This window comes from Eriocheir sinensis, chromosome 49 (assembly GCF_024679095.1).
Source record: "Eriocheir sinensis breed Jianghai 21 chromosome 49, ASM2467909v1, whole genome shotgun sequence".
Taxonomy (NCBI): domain Eukaryota; kingdom Metazoa; phylum Arthropoda; class Malacostraca; order Decapoda; family Varunidae; genus Eriocheir; species Eriocheir sinensis.
This window is the reverse complement of record NC_066557.1, coordinates 12,034,862-12,057,361: the sequence shown is the minus strand read 5'-3', so window position 1 is coordinate 12,057,361 and position 22,500 is coordinate 12,034,862. Positions and strand designations below refer to the sequence as shown.

General features: G+C 38.6%; 1 protein-coding gene across 1 annotated transcript in view; it reads right to left on the bottom strand.

Moving 5' to 3' along the window:
- Nucleotides 1-22,500, bottom strand: part of LOC126981948 (innexin inx2-like) — a 186,296-nt gene that overhangs the window by 159,013 nt on the left and 4,783 nt on the right. The window contains exon 2 of the mRNA XM_050833660.1: nt 9,262-9,340. The gene's annotated coding sequence lies outside the window, so the exon portion shown is untranslated. The remainder of the gene's footprint in view (nt 1-9,261; nt 9,341-22,500) is intronic.

Here is a 22,500-nt window from a genome sequence, read left to right as displayed (position 1 = left end):
CTATCTCCATCAAGCTTTATATCTATTTATATTTCTCTTTCTTTCATCCTTTTTTTCTCTTTTTTCTTAATTTCTTTCATTCTTTCTTTCTTTCCTTTTCCTTCCTTCCTTCCTTCCTTCCTTTCTTTCTTTCTTTTTTCCTTTTTTTCTTTCCTCTCTCTCTCTCTCTCTCTCTCTCTCTCTCTCTCTCTCTATCTATCAATCCATCTATCTATCTATCTATCCATCATTATCCCCACCGCCAATCACAGCTCTCCTCCGCTAATCAAACCAGCCAATCAGAAACTCCCATTTTTTTCCCCAAGCTCCGAGCCTCTCCCCCAATGAGAATCGAGCTCTTCCTCCCCCCGTGGCCGCGTCCTGCCCTGTGATTGGTTCTCCCGCGGCCCCTCCTTTGGTCCTCTTAGCGCTGATTGGCTTTTGGCTCCGAGACGTTTCAAGCATCGACTTCAATTGCCTCGTAAGTGAAGGGCCGTCGACTTCATTTGTTTTGTTGATTTAGTGGACGAAAAGCGAAGGAAAACGAGAGACACAGAAGGAAAGAGTGAGATAATTAAGAAAAGGATGAATACGATAAACACGAGAAGTGAGAAGAAGAAGAATTAAAGACAAAACATAAGGATAAGAAATAAGAAAGGGAAGAAAATATATGAAACGGGGGAGAAGGAGAAAATTATGAAGACAAAAATAAAGAGGAAAGAAAATGAGAAGCGAAAGAAAATGGAAAAAAGCGAAGGAAAGTGAGATAAAAAATGAATGCTATAAAGAAGAGAAACGAGAAGAGGAGTAATTAAAGATAAAGGAGGTAAATAAGAGGAAACAAAGCGAAAATGGGATACGATAATAAAAGAAAACAAATGAGATGATGATTGAGAGGAAGAGAAGTAGGCAATAAGAGGTGTAATTACAGATAAAAGACGTAAATAGAAGGAAAGAAAAATTATATATAAGAAGAAAACGAGGAAAAGAAAATTGATATGAAGAAAAGAAAACGGAAAACAGAAAACGAGGGAAAAAAAGAGAAAATGTGATAAAATGAAGGAAAATGAGAAAATGATGAATAGAATGAAGGGGAGAGGCAATAAAAGGAATAATTAGGGATAGAACATGTAAATAGGGGAAACAAAGAGAATATGAGATAAGAAAATAAAAGATAACAAATGAAATGATGAAAGAGAGGAAGAGGAGAGGCAATAATAGGTGTAATTAGAGATAAAAGACATAAATAGAAGGAAAGAAAGATTAGATACACGAAGAAAACGAGAAAAAGCAATTTGATATGAAGACAAGAAGAGGGAAACAAAAAACGAAGGAAAACAAGAGAAAAATGTGATAAAATGAAGAAAATGAGATAAAATGAATAAATATGAAGAAGAGAAAAGAGAAGAGGAGTAAGTAGATAAAATACGCAAAGAGGAGAAGAGAAACAAATAACAGATTGGAAAAGGAGGAAAAGGAGAAAGAGATTATTAAAGAGATATAAAAAGAGGATTACAGAAAAAAAGGATAAATAGGAGGAAAAATAAAGGAAATAAAAGATAGGAAAAGAAGAAAGAGATTAAAGAAATGAATATTATAAAGAAAAGAGGAAGAATTAAGAAGAATTACAGAAAAAAAGAGAAATAGGAGGAAAAATAAGGGAAATAAAAGATAGGAAAACGAGAGATTATTAAAGAGATGAATATTATAAAGAAAAGAAGGAATAAAAAGAAGAATTACAGAAAAAAGGATAAATAGGAGGAAAGATTAGGGAAATAAAAGATAAGAAAACTTGATAACCTGAAGGAGGAGGAGAGGCAATAAGAGAATTAATTAGAGATAAAAGACGTAAATAAGACAGAGAGAAAAGAAGAAAAAAGAAGAGAAGAGAAAATGAAGGAAAGAATGAGTAATATAGAGACGGAAGGTGAGATTAGAGAAGGGAAGAAGAAGGAAAATGGGAGAAAATGAAGGAAAATGGAGATAAAATGGTCAATAATATAAAGAAGAGATATATAGAAAAAGATAAATAGGAGGAGAGAGAGGGAGAGGAAAAAGAAAACAGGAAGAAGGGAGAAGGTGAAGAAAATAAATAAAATAAAGAAGAAAAAGAATGATAATGGAAAATGAGAAAAAACGAGGCGAATGGAAAATATTTGGAATTCTCTAAAAATCTTGGAGGACAAAGAAATGCCGGAAGAATGCAGACGAAAAAAGAAAATGAAGAAAACGGATATAATAAAAAGAAGAAAAAAGAAAATGAAGAAAACGGATATAAGAGAGAGAAGAAGAAAAAAATATATGAAGAAAACGGATTTAAAAGAAAGAAGAAAAAAAGGAAATGAGTCAGAAAAAGATGAAAACGAAGACGATAGAAGAAAAGAGGATGAAAAGAAGAAAGAATAGAAAAAAGAATGTAAGGAAGAAATAGAAGAAGAGGAGCAGAGGAAGAAAATGGAGAAAAGAGGAGGAAGAGAATAAGAAGACAAAGAGGACAAAAGGAAAATAAAAAGGAAAAGATGAAAACGAATACGACATAAGAAAAACGTAAGAAAAGAAATGAAAAAATAAGGAAAAAAGAAAAAGAGGAAGAGAGAAAGAAAAAAGGAGAAAAAAGGGAGGAAATGAGGAAAAGAATAAGAAGAAAAAGAGGAGAAGAAGAAAAAGAAAAGAAAAAAAGAACTAAAAAAAGAAAAAGAGAAATAGGATAGGAAACAAAAAAAGAAAAGAAAACAAGTAAAATATGCACAAAAAAAAGGGGAACAAGATAAATAAGTAAAATAAGTACAAAGATAAAAAAAAAAAGGAAAATGAGGAAGCAAAGAAAAAAAGATGGCGGAAAGAAGAACGGCATGGAGAGAGCAAAAAGAAAATGAAAGAGGAGGAGGAGGAGGAGGAGGAGGAGGAGGAGGAGGAGAAGGAAGAAGAGGAGGAGGAGGATTCATTTACCTCTCGGTCCGCTTCGCTTCGTCTCGTCTTCCGATTCGTAACACCGATCGACTCGAGAGAGAGAGAGAGAGAGAGAGAGAGAGAGAGAGAGAGAGAGAGAGAGAGAGAGAGAGAGAGAGAGAGAGAGAGAGTTTAATATTGGAACTTTAGGAAGCACAATGATGAATACTGCTTCTCTCTCTCTCTCTCTCTCTCTCTCTCTCTTAACGGGCGGTCAACTTCCGGTCGAGAGATGCGGATACAACTTTGAAAAGAAGAGGAGGAGGAGGAAGAGGAGGAGAAGGAGGAGGAGGAGGAGGAGGAGGAGGAAGACGGAATTCATATAAACTTCCGCTTCAAAGCTTAACTCTGCCGATAAGAGAGAGAGAGAGAGAGAGAGAGAGAGAGAGAGAGAGAGAGAGAGAGAGAGAGAGAGAGAGAGAATTATGAATAAAGAAAATGCAATGATATATTTTTTGAGGGGATGGAGCAAAACACACACACACACACACACACACACACACACACACACACACACACACACACACACACACACACACACACACGAGGCGAGGCATGAAAATTAAATGAAGGGGAAAAATAATGAGGAACTTAAAAATAAGATATAAAAAAAGAAACAGAAAAAAGGCGAAAAAGAGGAAAAAAAATACAAAAACAATATAAGAAAATAAATAAATATAATAAATAAATAAAAAAATGAAAGAAAGAAGAAAAGAGAAAGAAATTAAGAAGGAAAAAAAAGAGAATATAATAGGTAAAAAAAAAAACAGAAAAAACAAACAATAATATGAAGCAAAAATAATAGAAAATTTAAGGCGAAATCCATCTCACGTAATCATGCTTAGTAAATAAAATTAAAAAATCAGAAAATAAAAATGAATAGAAAGAAACGAAAAGATACGAAAATAAAAGAAAAATAAAACTAGATAAAAAAATAAAGGAAAAAAAACGGGAAACAAAAAAATATAAAGAAAATCAAAGACAAAAATAACAAAGAAAATAAGAATGAAATATAGAAAAAAGAAAACGGGATAATGGAGATAAAGAAAACAGGAGTGAGCTTTTACAGAGAGAGAGAGAGAGAGAGAGAGAGAGAGAGAGAGAGAGAGAGAGAGAGAGAGAGAGAGAGAGAGAGAGAGAATCTTATCAAAAAATACAGAGAAAAACTATAATACAAAACAAGTAAACCAAAAAAAAAAACTAAGACTTACAAAAAAACAAAACAAAAAATAACAAAAGTAAACAAAAAAAATAATAAAACAGGAGTAAACAAAAAATATATACACGAAAAAAAAAAAAAAAAGATACAAAAATACATAAAAAAAATCCAAATAAAATATCAATAGTAAACAAAAAAAATCAATAAACAATAAACAAAAACAAAAACAAACAAAAATAAACAATAAAACAAAAAACAAAACAAAACAAAACAAACCAGCGCCATATTTAAATTCCTTTCCAGCCAAGCAGCCCTTCAATAAACCCAATAAATAAAAAAAAAAAGCAAAAGCAATACCTGGCAACCCTCAGGACACGGGAGGGACCGAGGCTATATAAGCGAGCCAGTGCCTATAGGGGGAGCAGTGCCTTGCCCGACTCCGGTTTGGGTTCACGTCGGCCGCTCCTCGCTTTATTATTGTTATTATTATTTTCTTTATTTTTCCGTCTTTTTTCCCTTTCTCTCTCTCTTTCTTTCTTCCTTGGGGCAAAATGTGAGAAGTTTGTGGCTCTACGTGGGTCTTCTCTCTCTCTCTCTCTCTCTGGAGGTAAAATTTTCAAAGTGGAGAGAAAGTTTCTTAAGATAATCCGAGAGAGAGAGAGAGAGAGAGAGAGAGAGAGAGAGAGAGAGAGAGAGAGAGAGAGAGAGAGAGAGAGAGGAAATTGTAGATTGAACTTGACGTCTTAAAGGAAATTGAAAGACAGGGAGAGAGAGAGAGGGAGGGAGGGAGGGAGGGAGGGAGAGAGGTAGGGAGCGAGGAAAGGAGGGCAGGAGAGAGGAGGAAAAGGTGTAAAAGGAGAGATGGAGAGAAAGTGTGAATGGAGGAAAGAAAGATAGGAATGGAGGGAGAGGAATGGAGGGGAGAGGGAAGAAGGGAGGGAGAGAGAGAGAGTAGGAAGAACAGATGGAGGAGATGAAGAGAATGAAAGAGGAGGGAAAAAAAAAAGATTGGAAACAGAAAAAAAGGGAGAGAGGAAGGAGGAGAGAGAGAGAGAGAGAGGGGAAGGAAGAAAGAAAAGGTGGAAAGAATGAAGAAGTTAATGAAGAGAAAAGGAAAAGGAGAAAAATTTAGAAGAGAAAAAAAATAAAGAGGAAGAACGGAAGAGGAAAGAAAAGAGGAATAAAGATAGGAAGAGAGCAAGGAAGAAAGGAGGAGGAAAAGGAGGAAGACGAAAGAACGAAAAAAAAAGAAAAAAAAAAAAGGAAGGGGAATATGTGCGTGTGTGTGTGTGTGTGTGTGTGTGTGTGTGTGTGTGTGTGTGTGTGTGTGTGTGTGTGTGTGTGTGTGTGTACGTGTAGTCATTAGCATACAAATAAATGTATCGCTGTTTGTACATGCATGTATTTATGTATGAATTAATATACACACATGTACGTCTCTTATTGGGTATTTTTGATGTGTGTGTGTGTGTGTGTGTGTGTGTGTGTGTGTGTGTGTGTGTGTGTGTGTGTGTATGTCTCTCTCTCTCTCTCTCTCTCTCTCTCTCTTATCTTTCTTTCCTTTATTCTTTTCACTAATAGTTTTTCTTCGCCTTCCAATGTTTTCCTTTTCCTCCTCTCTCTCCTTCCCACCATATCCCTTCCCTCTCTCTCTCTCTCTCTCTGCCCAAAGAAGGAATCAATAAGGAGGGAAAATGGGCCGCGCACTAAACTAACTTTGTCTTTCTCCAAGTTAGAATCAAAATCACGCAGGTGGGGAGGTCGGGAGAGAGAGAGAGAGAGAGAGAGAGAGAGAGAGAGAGAGAGAGAGAGAGAGAGAGAGAGAGAGAGAGAGAGAGAGTACGAAGGGTAATGGGAAATGGATGGGGGACAAAGAGATGGAGAAAGAAGGAAAAAAAGGGAGGGAAAAAAAGAACAGTGAAGAGAAGGGAGGAAGAATTGACAGAAAGGGAAGAAACTGTGGAGGAGAGGGAGAGAAGAGTGGAGGGAGGTAAGCAGGGGTGGATGGGTGGAGAGAGAGGGAGGAAGGGTGGAGGGAGGATTGAGATGGAAGGGTGGAGAGAGGGAGGAAGGGAAAGAGAAAAAAAAAAGATATGGAAAAAATAGTGGAAGGAGATAAGTATGTCTGGAGGGAAAGAGTGGAGGGGTGGAGAGATAAGTATGGCTGGAGGGAAGAAGTGGAGAGGTGGAGAGAAAGGTTAGAGAGATAGGGTGTCAAGGTGGAGGAAAGTGTGGAGGGGGCAAGGAATGAAGAGTTGGAGGATGTGGAGGGGTGGAGAGAGAGGATAGAGGGATGGAGAGAAAGGATAGAGGGATGGAGAGAAAAGGTATAAGGGTGGAGGGAAGGGTGGAGGAAAGTGTGGAGGGGGCAAGAAATGAAGCGTTGGAGGGAGTGGAGGGGTGGAGAGAAAGGATAAAGGGATGGAGAGAAAGGGTAAGAGGGTGGAGAGAAAGGGTATACGGGTGGAGGGAAGAGGGAGGAAGGGTGGAGGAAAGGGTGGAGGGAAGAGGGAGGAAGAGTGGAGGGGTGGAGGGAGTTTCATTAAGAGGGAAAGAAAGTCCTTTTTTTCCTCCTTCATGCATAAAAGATTTTTTTTGGCGCCTCCAAGAAATTGCATGTATAATTTTGGGTCTTAAAAGGATTTCTCTCTCTCTCTCTCTCTCTTTTTTTCCTCTTATACTCTCGGCTTTTCCTATATACTCTCTCTCTCTCTCTCTCTTCTTCCTTTTCTTTCCTTCATACTTTCAGCTTCCTTGTATATTCTCTCTCTCTCTCTCATTTCTATTCTTGTCAAATTATTTTCATTCCACTTTCTCCTCCTCTTCTTTTTCTTCTTTTCCGTCTTTTTCTTATTATTTTTTTTTATTAATTTTAGTCTTTATCTCCTCCTTTTCCTTTCATTTCTTGCTCTTCCCGTTTTCTTGCTCCATTTCTCTTTTTCCTATTTACTCTTTGATTTTTTCCCCTTATTTCCTTTCCATTCATTTTATTTCCTCTCCCCTTCCCTTTCTTTCCCATCTTTTCCTTACCCCTCCTCTATTCTTCTTTAACTTTCCTTTCTCCTTCCCTTTCCTCTCCTTTCACTTCTAATTTCCTTCTCTTCCCTTCCCTCTCCTTCCCTCGCCTTTTCTTCCCTTCCCCTACCTTCCCTTTCCTTCAATACCATACCTTAAACTACCTCACCCTACCCTTCCCTTCCCTCTCCTTCCCTCGCCTTTTCTTCCCTTCCCCTCCCTTCCCTTTCCTTCAATACCATACCTTAAACTACCCCACCCTACCCTTCCCTTCCCTTCCCTTCCTTCTCCTTCCCTTCCCTCTTCTCTTCCCTTCCCTTCCCTTTCCTTCACTACCCTACCTTACACTACCCCACCCTACCCTTCCCTTCCCTTCCCTTCAATACCCATCCCTTCCCTACCCTTCCCTTCCCTACCCTTTCATACCCATCCCTTCCCTACCCTTCCCTTCCCTTACCTTCCTTTCCTGTCCCGTTTTTCCTTTCCCTTTCCTTCCTATCCCTTCCCTTCCCTTCCCTCTCTCATTCATTCCTTCCCTTCTCTTTCCTTCATTCCATTCCCGTACCTTCTCCATCATTTCCCTATCCTCTCCTCCTCCTCCTCCTCCTCCTCCTCCTCCTCCTCCTCCTCCTCCTCCTCCTCCTCCTCCTCCACTTTATTAAATATCTCAGGTTGGACCATTTAAATATTTGGCGTCACGGTTTCGAGTTCGCACGAAAAAAATAATAAAAAAGAATAAAAAATCAAATAAAAATGACCTCAAACCAAATATATTCCCAGGTGGTAATGAGACCGCGTTCACCTGACGCTTAATGAGGCCACAGGTGAGTGAGGAAGGTAATAATAATAGTAATAGTAATAGTAATAATAATAATAGTAATAATAATAATAATAATAATAGAGGAGATGGTGGAGGTGGTGGTGGTATTTGCAGATGGAAGATTAGAAAGGGATTAGGAAGAGGAGGAGGAGGAGGAGGAAGAAGAAAAGGAAGAAGAAGAGGAAAACAGGAGGAGAAAGAGAGAAAGAGAGAAGGAAGAAAGAGGAGGAAAATGAGACGAAGGAGATGAAGACAGAAGGAGCAGGAGGAAAAAGCAGAGGAGGAAAATGTGATGGAGGAAAACAAGAAGGAGAAAGAGGAAGAGGAAGAGAAGGAAAGAAGAAAAAAGAAAAAGAAAAATAGGCATAAAATAGGAAAAAAAATTAATGGGAAAAATGAAAAAGGGAAAATAACAAAATAAAAGAAGAGAAAAAGGGAAAAATAAAGAAAAATACAAAAAAATACGGAAAGAAAAATAAGAAAATAAACAAAGAAAAACAAAAACAAAACAATGATGAATAAAACAAGAGAGAAACAAAAGGCAATATAACGCATGACCGGAGAGAGAGAGAGAGAGAGAGAGAGAGAGAGAGAGAGAGAGAGAGAGTAATATAAATCGAAAAAGCGCAAAGAAAAGCAAAATAAGAAAATAAAGAGAAGAAAAGGAGATAAAAGGAGAGAGGAGGAGGAGGAAAAGATAAGGAGGGAAAGGAGGAGGGAGGGAGGAGGGAGGATGAGGAGAGATAAAGAGGAGGAGGAGGAGGAGGCGGGAGAAGAGAGGGAAGAATCGGAGGAAATTTTCAATATATCTCATCGTAAATATTCATAGTATTGTCTCTCTCTCTCTCTCTCTCTCTCTCTTTACATTGTCACTCCGTCTCTTCCGTTCTCTCTCTCTCTCTCAATCATGTCTCTCTTTCCCTGTCCTATCTCCTCCATCTCCCCTTCTCTCTCTCTCTCAGTCCATAAAACCATTCTGTGACTTTCAATAAACCACATCTGACATTTTCCTCCTCCTCGTCCTCGTCCTCCTCCTCCTCCTCCTCCTCCTCCTCCTCCTCCACCATCACGTGTTTATATGTGATCAGCTGACTTTGTTTATATGGATCAGCTGTTATTTTTTTATTTGAAGTAGTAGTAGTAGTAGTAGTAGTAGTAGTAGTAGTAGTAGTAGTAGTAGTAGTAGTAGTAGTAGTAGTAGTAGTAGTAGTAGTAGTAGTAGTAGTAGTAGTAGTAGTAGTAGTAGTAGTAGTAGTAGTAGTAGTAGTAGTAGTAGTAGTAGTAGTAGTAGTAGTACCAGTAGTTGTTGTAGCAATAGTAGTAGTAAGGGCAATAGTACCTTCTGACGCGTGATTGGACGAGCTAGCCATGACGTAAGACAAAAGGTGCTCGCTGATTGGCTGTCCTCCTCAGCTTACCTGAACGAGAGAAACAACACATTAGGAACAGAATAAATAACAATAATAATAATAATAATAATAATAATAATAATAATAATAATAATAATAATAATAATAATAATAATGAATAAAACAATAATAACTAATAATAATAACAAGAAGAAAAAGAAGAAAAAAATATGAAGAAATAGACGGAAAAGAAGAAAAGAAGAGGAATAAGAGGATGAGGGAAAAGAGGAAGTAGGAGGAGTAGAAGAAAAAGAAAATGATGATGAAGAGGCGCAAGAAAAAGAACAAAAAAAGAAAATGAAGAACAAAAAAGTAGAAGAATGAAAGAAGGAAAAGGAAAAGAAGAAGGAGGAGGAGGAGGAGGAGGAGGAAGCGGAGACAAAGTATAAAAAAGTGAGGAAAAAAATGCTGTGAAGAAAATGGACGTTAGTTTGACCTAAAAGATATGTCGTTTTCTATATAGTCTCTCTCTCTCTCTCTCTCTCTCTCTCTCTCACTTATTTTTATCTATTACGCTGAAAAATTAATCCATATATATTTTTAGGAAAAGAAAATGAGAAAAAGGAAAGAAGGAAGGAAGGAAGGAAGGAAGGAAGGAAGGAAGGAAGGAGAAAAGAAAAAAGAATGGAAGGAAACAAGAAATGAATGAAGGAAGGAAGGGAGGAATGAAGGAGGGAAAGAAGGAAAGAAAAGGGAAAGAAAAAATAGATAAAAATGAACGAAGGAAAGAAGAAAGGAAGGAAGGAAGGAAAAAAAAAGGAAGGAAAGAAGGAACTAAGTGAGTGAAGGAAATGAAAAGGAAGGAAAAATAAAGAAAGATTAAAATAAACGAAGGAAAGAAGAAAGGAAGGAAGGAAGAGAAGATTGAAAGAAGGAAGGAAAGAAAGAAATGTGTGAATGAAGGAAATAAAAGGGAAGGAAAAATAAAGAAAGATAAAAATGAACGAAGGAAAAAAGAAAGGAAGGAAGGAAGGAAGGGATATGAAAGAAGTAGGGAAAGAAGGAAATAAAAGGGGATAGGAAAATTGAAGAAAGATGAAAATGAAGAAAAGAAGAAAGGAAGGAAGGAAGAGAGAAATGAAAGAAGGAAGGAAAGAAGGAAATAAAAGGGGAAAGGAGAAATGAAGAAAGATGAAAATGAAGGAAAGGAAAGAAGAAGGGAAAGGAGTAAGAAAGAAACGGAGGAAGGAGAAAATGAATGATGGAAGGAAACGAAAAAAAGTAAAAATAAAAAAAAAATAAAACGAAAAAAAGTAAAAATAAAAAAAAACAAAAAAACGAAAAAAAACATAAATAAAAACGCAAATACAAACACGGACCTTATGGCTCATCCGAGTATTTCATATGACACAATATTATGCTTCTATAGGCAAGAATTCCTCTCTCTCTCTCTCTCTCTCTCTCTCTCTCTCTCTCTCTCTCTCTCTCTTCAGATTAGTTTCGATATATCAAACCATATAACAGAGGTCCCGAGAGAGAGAGAGAGAGAGAGAGAGAGAGAGAGAGAGAGAGAGAGAGAGAGAGAGAGAGAGAGAGAGAGAGAGAGGACTAAGCCGTTGAAATAAAGGAGAGTCGTGAGGGGAAAGCTAATGAGTGGTTTGTGTGTGTGTGTGTGTCAGAGAGAGAGAGAGAGAGAGAGAGAGAGAGAGAGAGAGAGAGAGAGAGAGAGAGAGAGAAATAGAAAAATACTTTATAAACTCACTGCCTTTTTGACTGTCCATCACCTCTCTCTCTCTCTCTCTCTCTCCTTCTGGACAATTTCACTCATAACCGAGAATAGTTAAGGCGATTATGAGGAGGAGGAGGAGGAGGAGGAGGAAGGGAAGAAAATGCAGGAGGAAAAGGAAGAGAAAGGGGAAGAGAAGAAAGAGGAAGAGGAGGAGTAAGAGTAGGAGGAGGAGGAGGAGGAGGAAGAAGGGAAAAAAATGCAGGAGGAAAAGGAAGAGAAAGGGGAAGAGAAGAAAGAGGAAGAGGAGGAGTAAGAGTAGGAGGAGGAGGAGGAGGAGGAGGAGGAGGAGGAAGAGAGAAGGAGGAGGAGGAAAGGGTGGAGGAAGAAAAGGAGGAGGGATGAAGGTGGATGAGAGGAAAAAAATAACAGGAAGGAAGCAGGAGAAGGACAAGAGGAGGAGGAGGAGGAGGAGGAGGAGGAGGAGGAGGAGGAGGAGGAGGAGGTGGACGACGACAAGAGGAGGAGGAGGAGGAAGAGGTCAAAGGAAGAAGATATCCTCGAGGAAAAGATAAAAAAATGACGGAAGATTTTTCACTTAATTGAAAAGAAGAAGAAAAAGAAGAAGAAGAAGAAGAAGAAGAGCAAGTTGAAAACGAAGAGAGAAAATAAAGAAAATTAAAGAAAAAATAGTATACTAGAATATCCCTCACTTTCTCTATTTTTTTGTCCTCTCTCTCTCTCTCTCTCTCTCTCTCTCTCTCTCTCTCTCTCTCTTTGATATGCTTCCTCACGTTTGGGAAGAACATCAAATGGAGAAGAGAGAGAGAGAGAGAGAGAGAGAGAGAGAGAGAGAGAGAGAGAGAGAGAGAGAGAGAGAGAGAGAGAGAGAGAGAGAGAGAGAGAGAGAGAGAGAGAGAGAGAGAGAGGGAGAGAATGGATGTCAGTTCGGGTCAAATAAGGGAGGGAATTAACCTCTCTCTCTCTCTCTCTCTCTCTCTCTCTCTCTCTCTCTCTCTCTCTCTCTCTCTCTCTCTCTCTCTCTTACCTGCCGAAATAATTAATCAGGTTGAGGAAGGAGGAGGGGGGAGGAGGAGGAGGAGGAGGAGGAGGAGGAGGAGGAGGAGGAGGAGGAGGAGGAGGAGGAAGAGACCCACCCTAATTATAGGTCACCTGTTCTTCTGATTACGTGGAGAGAAAGAGGAAAGATGGAGGAAAGGCGGAGGGGAAATTGGAGAGATGGAGGAAAAAAACGGAGATAAGATTTGGAGATGGAAGAGAAATGGAGGAGAAAGGTGGAAAAGGTGGAGAGAAGAAAGAGAAGTGGAGGAAAAAATGGAGATAAGAATGAAGAGAGGAGAGAGATGGAGGAAAATAGAGATAAAAATGGAGATGAAAGGAGAGAGATGGAGGAAAATAGAGATAAAAATGGAGATGAAAGGAGAGATGGAGGAAAAAATGGAGATAAGAATGGAGATGAAAGGGAGAGAGATGGAGGAAAATGGAGATAAGAATGGAGATGAAAGGAGAGATGGAGGAAAATGGAGATATGAATGGAGATGAAAGGAGAGAGATGGAGGAAAAGGGAGATAAAAATGGAGATGAAAGGAGAGAGATGGAGGAAAAAATGCAGATAAGAATGGAGATGAAAGGGAGAGAGATGAAGGAGAGAAGGAGATAAGAAAGTGGAGATGGAGGAGAAGTGGAGGAGAAGTGGAGGAGAAGGTGGAGAGAAGGAAGCAAAATGGAGGATAAATATTTTTTCTCTTATCTTTTCTGCAATCTTTTCTATCTTCATTTATTTCTTTTTCTTTTAATCCTTCTTTATCTCACATCCGTTCCTCTTTTCCTCCTTTCTTTCCTCTTTTCCCATATAATTTTTTTCTATTATTTCTTCATCATGTGTGTGTGTGTGTGTGTGTGTGTGTGTTTGATTATAAAAAAAAGAGCGAGCGAGAGAGAGAGAGAGAGAGAGAGAGAGAGAGAGAGATCAAAGTTCGTGGTAAAACAAAAGCTCTCTCGAAAATTTTCTCCCGAGGCAACAAGATTCCCGCAAATTAAAGCGAGGGATTGGAAGCGAAAATGTTAAGTGAGGAATCTCTCTCTCTCTCTAATTCTTTTCTTTCTCATTCTTTCCTTCTTTCTTCTTTCCTTTTTTCTTCTCTTTCTTTATCTATCTATCTATCTATCTATCTATTTATCTATCTGTATCTCATTTCTTTCTTTCTTTCTATCTACCTATCTCTTTCTCACGCTCTCTCATTTTTCTCTCTCTCTCTCTCTCTCTCTCTCTCTCTCTCTCTCTCTCTCTCTCTCTCTCTCTCTCTCTCTCTCTCGCACAAGCAACTTTAAGAGATAAAAAAACATGAAAGAAAACGGAGACGAACAGAGGAATTAGAGCAATGACTTACCCAAAAGAGAGAGAGAGAGAGAGAGAGAGAGAGAGAGAGAGAGAGAGAGAGAGAGAGAAAGTAGGCCAAAAATTCCCTTGATCCCGTTTTCTTTACATGTGATATTAAATGGCTCTTCCCTGATTACTTTTATTATTATTATTATTATTATTATTATTATTATTATTATTATTATTATTATTATTATTATTATTATCATTATTATTATTATTGTTATTTGGATATAGTCGAGATGGTGTATAGTTCTCTCTCTCTCTCTCTCTCTCTCTCTCTCTCTCTCTCTCTCTCTCTCTCTCTCTCTCTCTCTCTCTCTCTCTCTCTCTCTCTCTCTCTCTCTCTTCACTCAATTTACTCTCTTTCAAAACAACGTTACCCTTCTCTTTCTCTTTTATCTCCTCCTCCTCCTCCTCCTCCTCCTCCTCCTCCTCCTCCTCCTCGTCCTCCTCCTCCTCTTCCCCCTCCTCCTCCCTCCCATTCTTCCTTCGTATTATTCATCCCTAACTTCTCTCCCTCCTCCTCCTCCTCCTCCTCCTCCTCTTGCTCTTCACATTTTTTTTCTCTTGTTTTTCTTTTCACTTCCGTCAGGGATGAAGGCGGGTGAGTGCAGCTACTCGTCCCTTGCGTATGCTCCCCCTTAGTAAGCTAGTTCCTCTTTATTTTTCTTCTTCTATTTTTTTCTTCTTTTTCTTCTTTTTCTTCATCTTCTTGGTGTAGATTTATCTTTCATCGTATCTACCATTCTCTTCTCCTCCTCCTCCTCCTCCTCCTCTTCCTCCCTCTCACATCATTTCCTTTATCTCTTCCATCTCCCACTCCTCCTCCTGTTCCTCCTCCTCCTCCTCCTCCCCTCATAATAACTAACAGCTTGCCGACGCGACGCAAGCCTGAATTAATCTCCCTCCCGTACACGCGGCCACAGTGCATCCCGCAGACGCTGGGTACGGCTCGCAGGACGGACGGGCCAAATATTCAGTGATCCTTCGCCTACTCCTCCTATTCTTCTTCTTTTTACGCTTATTCTTGTTTTCTTGATCTGGTTCTTCTTCCTACTTTTCCCATAATGAACACCACTGAGTGCCGGGGATCGAACCAGAGCCTTCTGAGTTGACGCCAGGCCAGCAGACCAACTACGCCACCGATGAGCTAAAAAGGTCACCGCTTCAGATGTCACTTCAGCGGCCAATATCTGACGCCCAGCCTTCACTGTGGACATGAAGGTGAAGGTGACCCCGCACACACTCGTCACTGTCGGAAACGCTTTTAATCAACCCCTTTTGACACATACGGTGTATATATACATTAGAGAAACTGCATTATTAACACAGTGAAAATATCCCTTAATGAAAACCACTAAGGGTGTTCATTAGGGGATATTTTCACTGTCTTTCTACTTTTGTTCTTGTTACTCTTTTCTCGTTTTGTTCTTACTCTCTCTCTCTCTCTCTCTCTCTCTCTCTCTCGCTCTTTCCTTCATTCCTCTCTTCCTTCCTTATCTTTCGGTCTCCCTTCCTTCCTTCCTTCTCTCCCTTCCCTTCCTTCTCTTCCTCTTCCTTTCCTCTCCCTCTCCCTTTCCTTCCTTCTCCTTTTTTCTTCCCTCCCTTTCTCAACATTTTCTTTCTTTTATCTATTCTAATCTAATCTATTCTATTCTCTCTCTCTCTCTCTCTCTCTCTTGTGGCGTCTCGGAGGAAGAAAATTCTAAAGACAATATTTTTTTGGCCCAACTTGATTTTTTTTATTTTCTTATCAATATTTTTCTTCTTGCTTAAATTCTAACTTAAAGAGTCTTGATATTTTCTTTGTTTGCTCGTTTGTTTCTTTTCTCCATCTTTTTCTTCCTCCTACTATTTTCCTTCTTTTTATTCTCATTCTTCTTCTTCTTCTTCTTCTTCTTCTTCTAGTTTTCTTTTTTCTTCTTTTTCCGTTTCTTATTAAAATCTAACTTCCCATTTTTTCCTTTCTTCCTTCCTTTCTTCCTTCTTTTATCTCCTCTTCCATTCAGTCTTTCCATATTTTCTCTCCTCCTTTTCTCCCTTTTTCCCTCTTTAATAGTCTTTCTTTCTTTCTTTCTTTCCTTCCCTTCTTCCTTATTCTCTTTAGTGTTCAATTTTTTCTCTCCTTCTTGCCTCTCATTTCTTTCCTTCTTTCTTTTTTCTCTTTCTTTATTAGTCATTTGTCTCTCCCTTTCTTCCTTCCCTTCTTCTTCCCTATTCTCTTCTGGTTTTCCTTACTTTCATCTTCCTTTCCTCCCCTTTTTCCCATTTTCCTTTTCTCCTTTCTTTTATTAATGTCGGATTCTCCTTCCTTCCTTCCTTCATGATTTTGTCTATTTACTTTTATTCTTTCTTTCTTATTTCCTATCTTTCTTCCCTTCTTCCTGTCTCCATTTCTTTGTTAATTCCAAATCCTCCTTCCTCTCTTCCTTCCTTCCTTATTTTCTTTCCTTTTCCTTTCATTCTTTCTTTCTTATTTCCTATTCTTCTTCGCTTCGTACTCTCTCCATTTCTTTATTAAATCTATATTCTTCTTCCTTCCTTCCTTCCTTCCTTCTTTCCTTCATTTATTTCTTCCCTCTTCGCTTCAGAATTTCCTTATTTTCTTCCTTTCCTTTCCTTTCTTCAAATTTCTCCTCTCTTTCTTTATTCACGCCATATTCTTCTCTTCTCTTCCTTCCTTCCTTCCTTCCTTCCCTTCTTCTTTTCCTCCGAACCACATCTCCTTCCTCCTTCTATTGTATTCCTGCATTATATATCACCTCCTCCTCCTCCTCCTCCTCCTCCTCCTCCTCTTCCTCCTCCTCCTTATATTCCTCCCTGTCCATCACTTTGCCCTCCTTCCCTCCCTCCTTCCCTCCTACATAATCCTCCTTCCTTCCTTTTCTCCTTTCCTTCCTCCCTTCTTGCCTCTCTCTTCTTTATTCTTTCCTCTCTCCTCTTACATCGTCTTTCTTCCTTCCTCCTCTTCTTCCTCTTTTTTTCTCTACCTTTTAATCTTCTCTCCCTTCCTCTTTTCTTCCTTCCTTCATTCCTTCCTTTCTTTGTGTCTTCTTTCCTTCCTTCCTCCCTCTTTTCATCCTTCCTTCTTTCCTTCCTTCCTTCCTTCCTTCTTCTTTCCTCTATTCCCGCCTTTCTTACCTCCATTCTTTCTTTCTTCCTTCCTTCCTTCCTTCCTTCCTTCCTCTATTCCCGCGTTTCTTACCTCCATCCTTTCTTTCTTCTTTCCTTCCTTCCTTCCTTCTTTCTTTACTCCTACTTTATTTCCTCACTCTCAGCTTCCCTCGTCCCTCTTCCTCCTCCTCCTCCTCCTCCTCTTCCTCTTCCTCCTCCTTCGGGAATTCTCTAAGCGGTCCTCTTCAATCTATCTTTCCTCCTTCCCTCTCTCTCTCTCTCTCTCTCTCTCTCTCTCTCTCTCTCTCTCTCTCTCTCTCTCTCTCTCTCTCTCTCTCTCTCTCTCTCTCTCTCTCTCTTCCAATTTTCTTTCTCTTCCTCGTTTTCCTCCATTCCTCTCGTCCTTTTTCTCTCCCTGTCTCTCTTCCTTCCTTCCTTTCTCTTCCTCTCTCTCTTCTCTCTTTCCTTTTCTCCTTAAAGACAAAATAAAAGAAAGAAGATAATAAATAAAACAAAAAAGAATGACAATAAAAAAAAGGAAAAAGTTGAAGAAAAAAAAGAAAGGAAAGGAAAAAGGAAAGGAAGATATATGAGGAAAAATTAAAAGAAGAAAATAAAAGAAAAAGAATACATAGGAAGGAAGTAAAGGAAAAGGTAGACGAAGAAAAGAGAAAGATGTTGATGAAAATAAAATTAAAGAAGTAAAAAAGGAAGACAATAAAGAAACGTAGTAAAGGAAAAAATAAAGTAAGGAAGAAAATAGAGGAAGAAGAAGATTAAGGAAGAAAAGGAAATCAGTAAACAAAGAAGCAAAGGAAAACAAGAAAGGAAAGGAAGAAAATAAAAGTAAAAGTAAAAGAAGACAATAAAGGAAGAAAAATGAATCAGTAAATAAAGAACCAAAAGGAAAAAAAAGGAAAGTAAAGGAAGAAAAATAAAAAGAGAAATGAAGACAGAAAAAACAGGTGAACGTAGAGGTAGAAAATAAATTATGAAAAAAGGAAGAAAACATAACAGGCAAAAGAAGAAGAAAAAGGAAGAAAAAGAAAGAGTATAAAACGCGAAAACAAAACAAGAAATAAAAACAAAAAGAAAACAAATGATGAAAATGAGAAAATAATTATAACAGTGCAACAGAAAAAAGGAAAACGAAGAAAAAGGAAGAAAAAGAAAGAATAAAACGCGAAAATAAAACAAGAAAACAAAAGGAAAACAAAAAGAAAACAAATGATAGAAATAGGAAAATAATTATAACAGGCAACAGAAAAAACGGAAAAGGAAGAAAAAAGGAAGAAAAAGAAGGAGTATAAAACGCGAAAACAAAACAAGAAATAAAAACAAAAAGAAAACAAATGATGGAAATAGGAAAATAATTATAAGAGGCAACAGAAAAAAGGCAAAGGAAGAAAAAAAGAAGAAAAAAAATAATAAAACGCGAAAATGAAGCAAGAAGTAAAAAAATTAAAGAAAACAAATAATGAAAATGAGAAAATATAACAGAAAAAAAGGAAAAGGAAGAATAGAAGAAGAAAAAAAGAATAAACGAAGTAAAAAAGGGATATAAAAAGAAAGAAAATATAACAGGAAAAATGATGTAAAAGAAACTGTAAGAGGAGAAAATAAAGAGAGATCAAAATTCTATGTGTGTGTATTTTCTCACATTTTCTCTCACCTTTCTCTCACTTTTTCTCACAAACACCTGAAGACGGGAATAAATCATGCCTCGAGGGAACTCTCTCTCTCTCTCTCTCTCTCTGACCACCTTTTTCCTATTTCTTACTATGTTATTCCGATTTATTCTCTCTCTCTCTCTCTCTCTCTCTCTCTGTGCCTACCTACCTCCAAATCTTTCTTGATCTATTTTTCATTTACTGATCAGATTTCTCTCTCTCTCTCTCTCTCTCTCTCTCTCTCTCTCTCTCTCTGTGCCTACCTACCTCCAAATCTTTCTTGATCTATTTTTCTTTCTCTGATCAGATCTCTCTCTCTCTCTCTCTCACTTTGTTTATCCTCTTCCCTATTTCTTTCCTTATTTGGTATTTCTTTTTTTTTTATCTATCTATCTATCTTTCACACACACACACACACACACACACACACACACACACACACACACACACACACACACGCAGTACGGGTCAGGGCCAATCATGGGCAGTACAGGGCTGCCATTGGCCATTGTTGCGGGTGTTCACGCCTCGCTAGGGTCAGGCTTCGGGGCGTAAACATTCACTTCAGAATAAAACTCACACCGTTTTTATGTATTTTTTGGAAGAGATTTCAAGTTGTTTTTCCGTAGAGGTTTTTGTCGTGTCAGTGTATAGGGTTTACATTTTATTTATCTTTTTTTTATTTAATTTACCTGCTTTGTTAACCTTATCTATTTTATTTGCCTGTATTTCCTTTATATAGTTTTTGGAAGAGATTTGGAGTTATTTTTCGATAGAGATTTTTGTCCTTTCAATGTTTACAGTTTATTTTATTTTATTTATTATATTTACCTGTTTTGTTATTCTTATCTATTTTATTTGCCTTTATTTGATTTATATAATTTTTGCAAGACATTTGGAGTTATTTTTCGATAGAGATTTTTGTCCTTTCAATGTTTACAGTTTATTTTATTTTATTTATTATATTTACCTGTTTTGTTATTCTTATCTATTTTATTTGCCTTTATTTGATTTATATAATTTTTGGAAGAGATTTGAAGTTATTTTTCCGTAGAGGTTTTTGCCGTTTCAGTGTTTACAGTTTATTTTATTTTATTTATTATATTACCTGTTTTTTTTATATTTATCTATTTTATTTGCCTTTATTTGATTTATATAATTTTTGCAAGACATTTGGAGTTATTTTTCTACTGGGATTTTTTGTTATTTCAATGTTTACAATTTACAGTTTATTTTATTTTATTATTATTATATTATTTCAAGTGTTTTTTTTTTCCTTTTTTTCTACTTTCATTTGCTATACTTCACAAAATTTCTGTTGTATTTTTTTTATATTTTCTTATTTTTTCGTTCAATTTTGCTCCTTATTCTGTTTTTGTTAATTTTTTTGTCGTCCGCCTTTTGGTAAATTTCTCCGCTTCTTTGATATATTTCCTCATTTTTGTATTTCCTTATTTTTTTGTTGTCCGCCTTTTGGTAAATTTCTCCGCTTCTTTGATATATTTCCTCATTTTTGTATTTCCTTATTTTTTTTGTTGTCCGCCTTTTGGTAAATTTCTCCGCTTCTTTGATATATTTCCTCATTTTTATATTTCCTTACTTCATGACGATTATTGTTATGTTTCGTTTTCTTTCTCCTTTCGGTTCAATAAACTCAATCAGATATTTATTCAATTTCCTTTATTATAATTTGCATTTCTATTACTCCTGTTTATGCTTCTTCATCTCGTTCATTAGAAAACAAGCAAACAAGGAAGACAAACACACACACACACACACACACACACACACACACACACACACACACACACACACACACAAACACACACACACATACAGACAGACACACACACGAACACACATACACATCCCCCCAACAAACACACAGAAAAAAAACATTCTCTCTCTCTCTCTCTCTCTCTCTCTCTCTCTCTCTCTCTCTCTCTCACACACACACACACACACACACACACACACAGAGGCACACATACACATCCCCCCAACAACACATAAAAAAAAAACATTCTCTCTCTCTCTCTCTCTCTCTCTCTCTCTCACACACACACACACACACACACAGAGACACATACACAACCTCCCAATCACACACACAAAAAAATCATCTCTCACTAACACACACACACACACACAACCCCTCCACTCCCACCCCCACACAAACACACACAAACACACATACAAACACCAGGCAACGTAACTGAAGCCCAAACGAAGAAAACGAAGGATAAAACACACAAAAAACAGGCCGCGTCTCATTTCCAGGGCGCGGGAGAGAAGGAAAACGGCGCCGCTCGCTAAACTTTTCACGGCTAACTGTCTCAATTTCCTTAAAACACGAAGACTCCACTCGCAACCAGGCTTTTTTTTACACTAAATTTTCCGTTCCTCATTCTTTTTTTCTTTCTCTTTTTCTCTCTCTTAGAAGGTCACATGTCTGATTATTTCTGTCTCTTTCTTTCTTTCTTTCTTTCTTTCTTTCTTCCTTTCCTTCACTTAAGGTTGAAATATATGAAAAATAATAAAAAAATAATGAGAGAGAGAGAGAGAGAGAGAGAGAGAGAGAGAGAGAGAGAGAGAGAGAGAGAGAGAGAGAGAGAGAGAATTTGTAGCTCACTCACCGACTAACTAACTGACTGTGTGTGTGTGTGTGTGTGTGTGTGTGTGTGTGTGTGTGTGTATGTGTGTGTATGTGTGTGTGTGTGTCCGTTTATCAAAAAGCGCAACAAATTCCTTCAGATTTACGCGCCATCTTTCAAAGGCTCGAGGGTGACGCTGTTTGTGTGTGTGTGTGTGTGTGTGTGTGTGTGTGTGTGTGTGTGTGTGTGTGTGTGTGTGTTTGTTTGTCTGTCTGTGTTTGTTTAAGGGAGAAATTCTTTTAACCTTCCCTCCACATCTCCTCCTCCTCCTCCTCCTCCTCCTCCCCTATCTCTCTCCCTTCTTCTCTTATCTTCCTTTCCTCCTTTCATTCTATTCACGTCAAAATTTCCTTACTTCTCCTCCTCTTCATTCCTCTCTCTCTCTCTCTCTCTCTCTCTCTCTCTCTCTCTCTCTCTCTCTCTCTCTCCTCTTTCTCTTCCACCTACCCCTATTCTCCCTTCTTTGCAATCTTTTTCCAGTCCACATCTGCTTTCTCTCCTCCTCCTTCTTCTCTTCCTTACTTACTTCCATTCTTCCTTCACTCTCTATTCTATCTTCTACTTATTCGTTGTTATAATTTTTCTTCTTCCTTTCTCTCTTCTTAATTCCTTCCTTCTATACTTCACTGTTTCACCTCCTCCTCCTTCTCCTCCTCCTCCTCCTTCTACACCTCCTCCTCCTAATCCTCCTACACCTCCTCCTCCTTACCCAAGAACACAACCTCTTCCTACACATACTGTCCTTTTGGTTATTCCCTTCTCCCCCACCACCTCTCCCTCCTCCTCCTCCCACTCCTCCTCCTCCTCCTCCTCCGTCGCCATGACAACCCCCCGCGCATCCCGAAGGCCATTACTCATGTTAGGGAAAATTTACGTCCGCGGGGAAAATAAAGGAAAAGAAAGACGGAGGAATATAAGAAGGAAAATAAAGAGGGGAGGAAAAATATGGGAGATTCTTCCTCCCATCTGGCCCCTCCAAAGACGCCCAGGGGAGGAAATGAACCGGGGGGGGAGGAGGAGGAGAAAGAGGAGGAGGAGGAGGAGGGATCACCTGGGGAATTAATGATCTTCTGAGGAGGAGGAAAGGAGGTGGAGGAGGAGGAAGAAGAAGAGGAGGAAGAGGAGGAGGAGGAGGGGGAGGAGGAGGAACACTGTTTACATTCCTAGATGAGAAGAGTGATGGGAGAGAGAGAGAGAGAGAGAGAGAGAGAGAGAGAGAGAGAGAGAGAGAGAGAGAGAGAGAGAGAGAGAGAGAGAGAGGTGGGTAAGGAGGAAAAAATGTGGTTAAGGGGAGATGAGTGGCAGGACAGAGAAAAGGAGGAGGAGGAGGAGGAGGAGGAGGAATACGGAAGGAAGGAAGGAAGGGAGGATACTGAGAATAACCAGGACAGTGACAAGAAGAGGAGGAGGAGGAGGAGGAGGAGGAGGAGGAGGAATACGGAAGGAAGGAAGGGAGGATACTGAGAATAACCAGGACAGTGACAAGAAGAGGAGGAGGAGGAGGAGGAGGAGGAGGAGGAGGAGGAGGAGGAGGAGGAGGAGGAGGAATACGGAAGGAAGGAAGGAAGGGGAGACTGAGAATAACCAGGACAGTGACAAGCGGAGGAGGAAGAGGAGAAGGAGGAGGAGGAGGAGGACGAGGAGGAGTAGGAGGAGGAGGA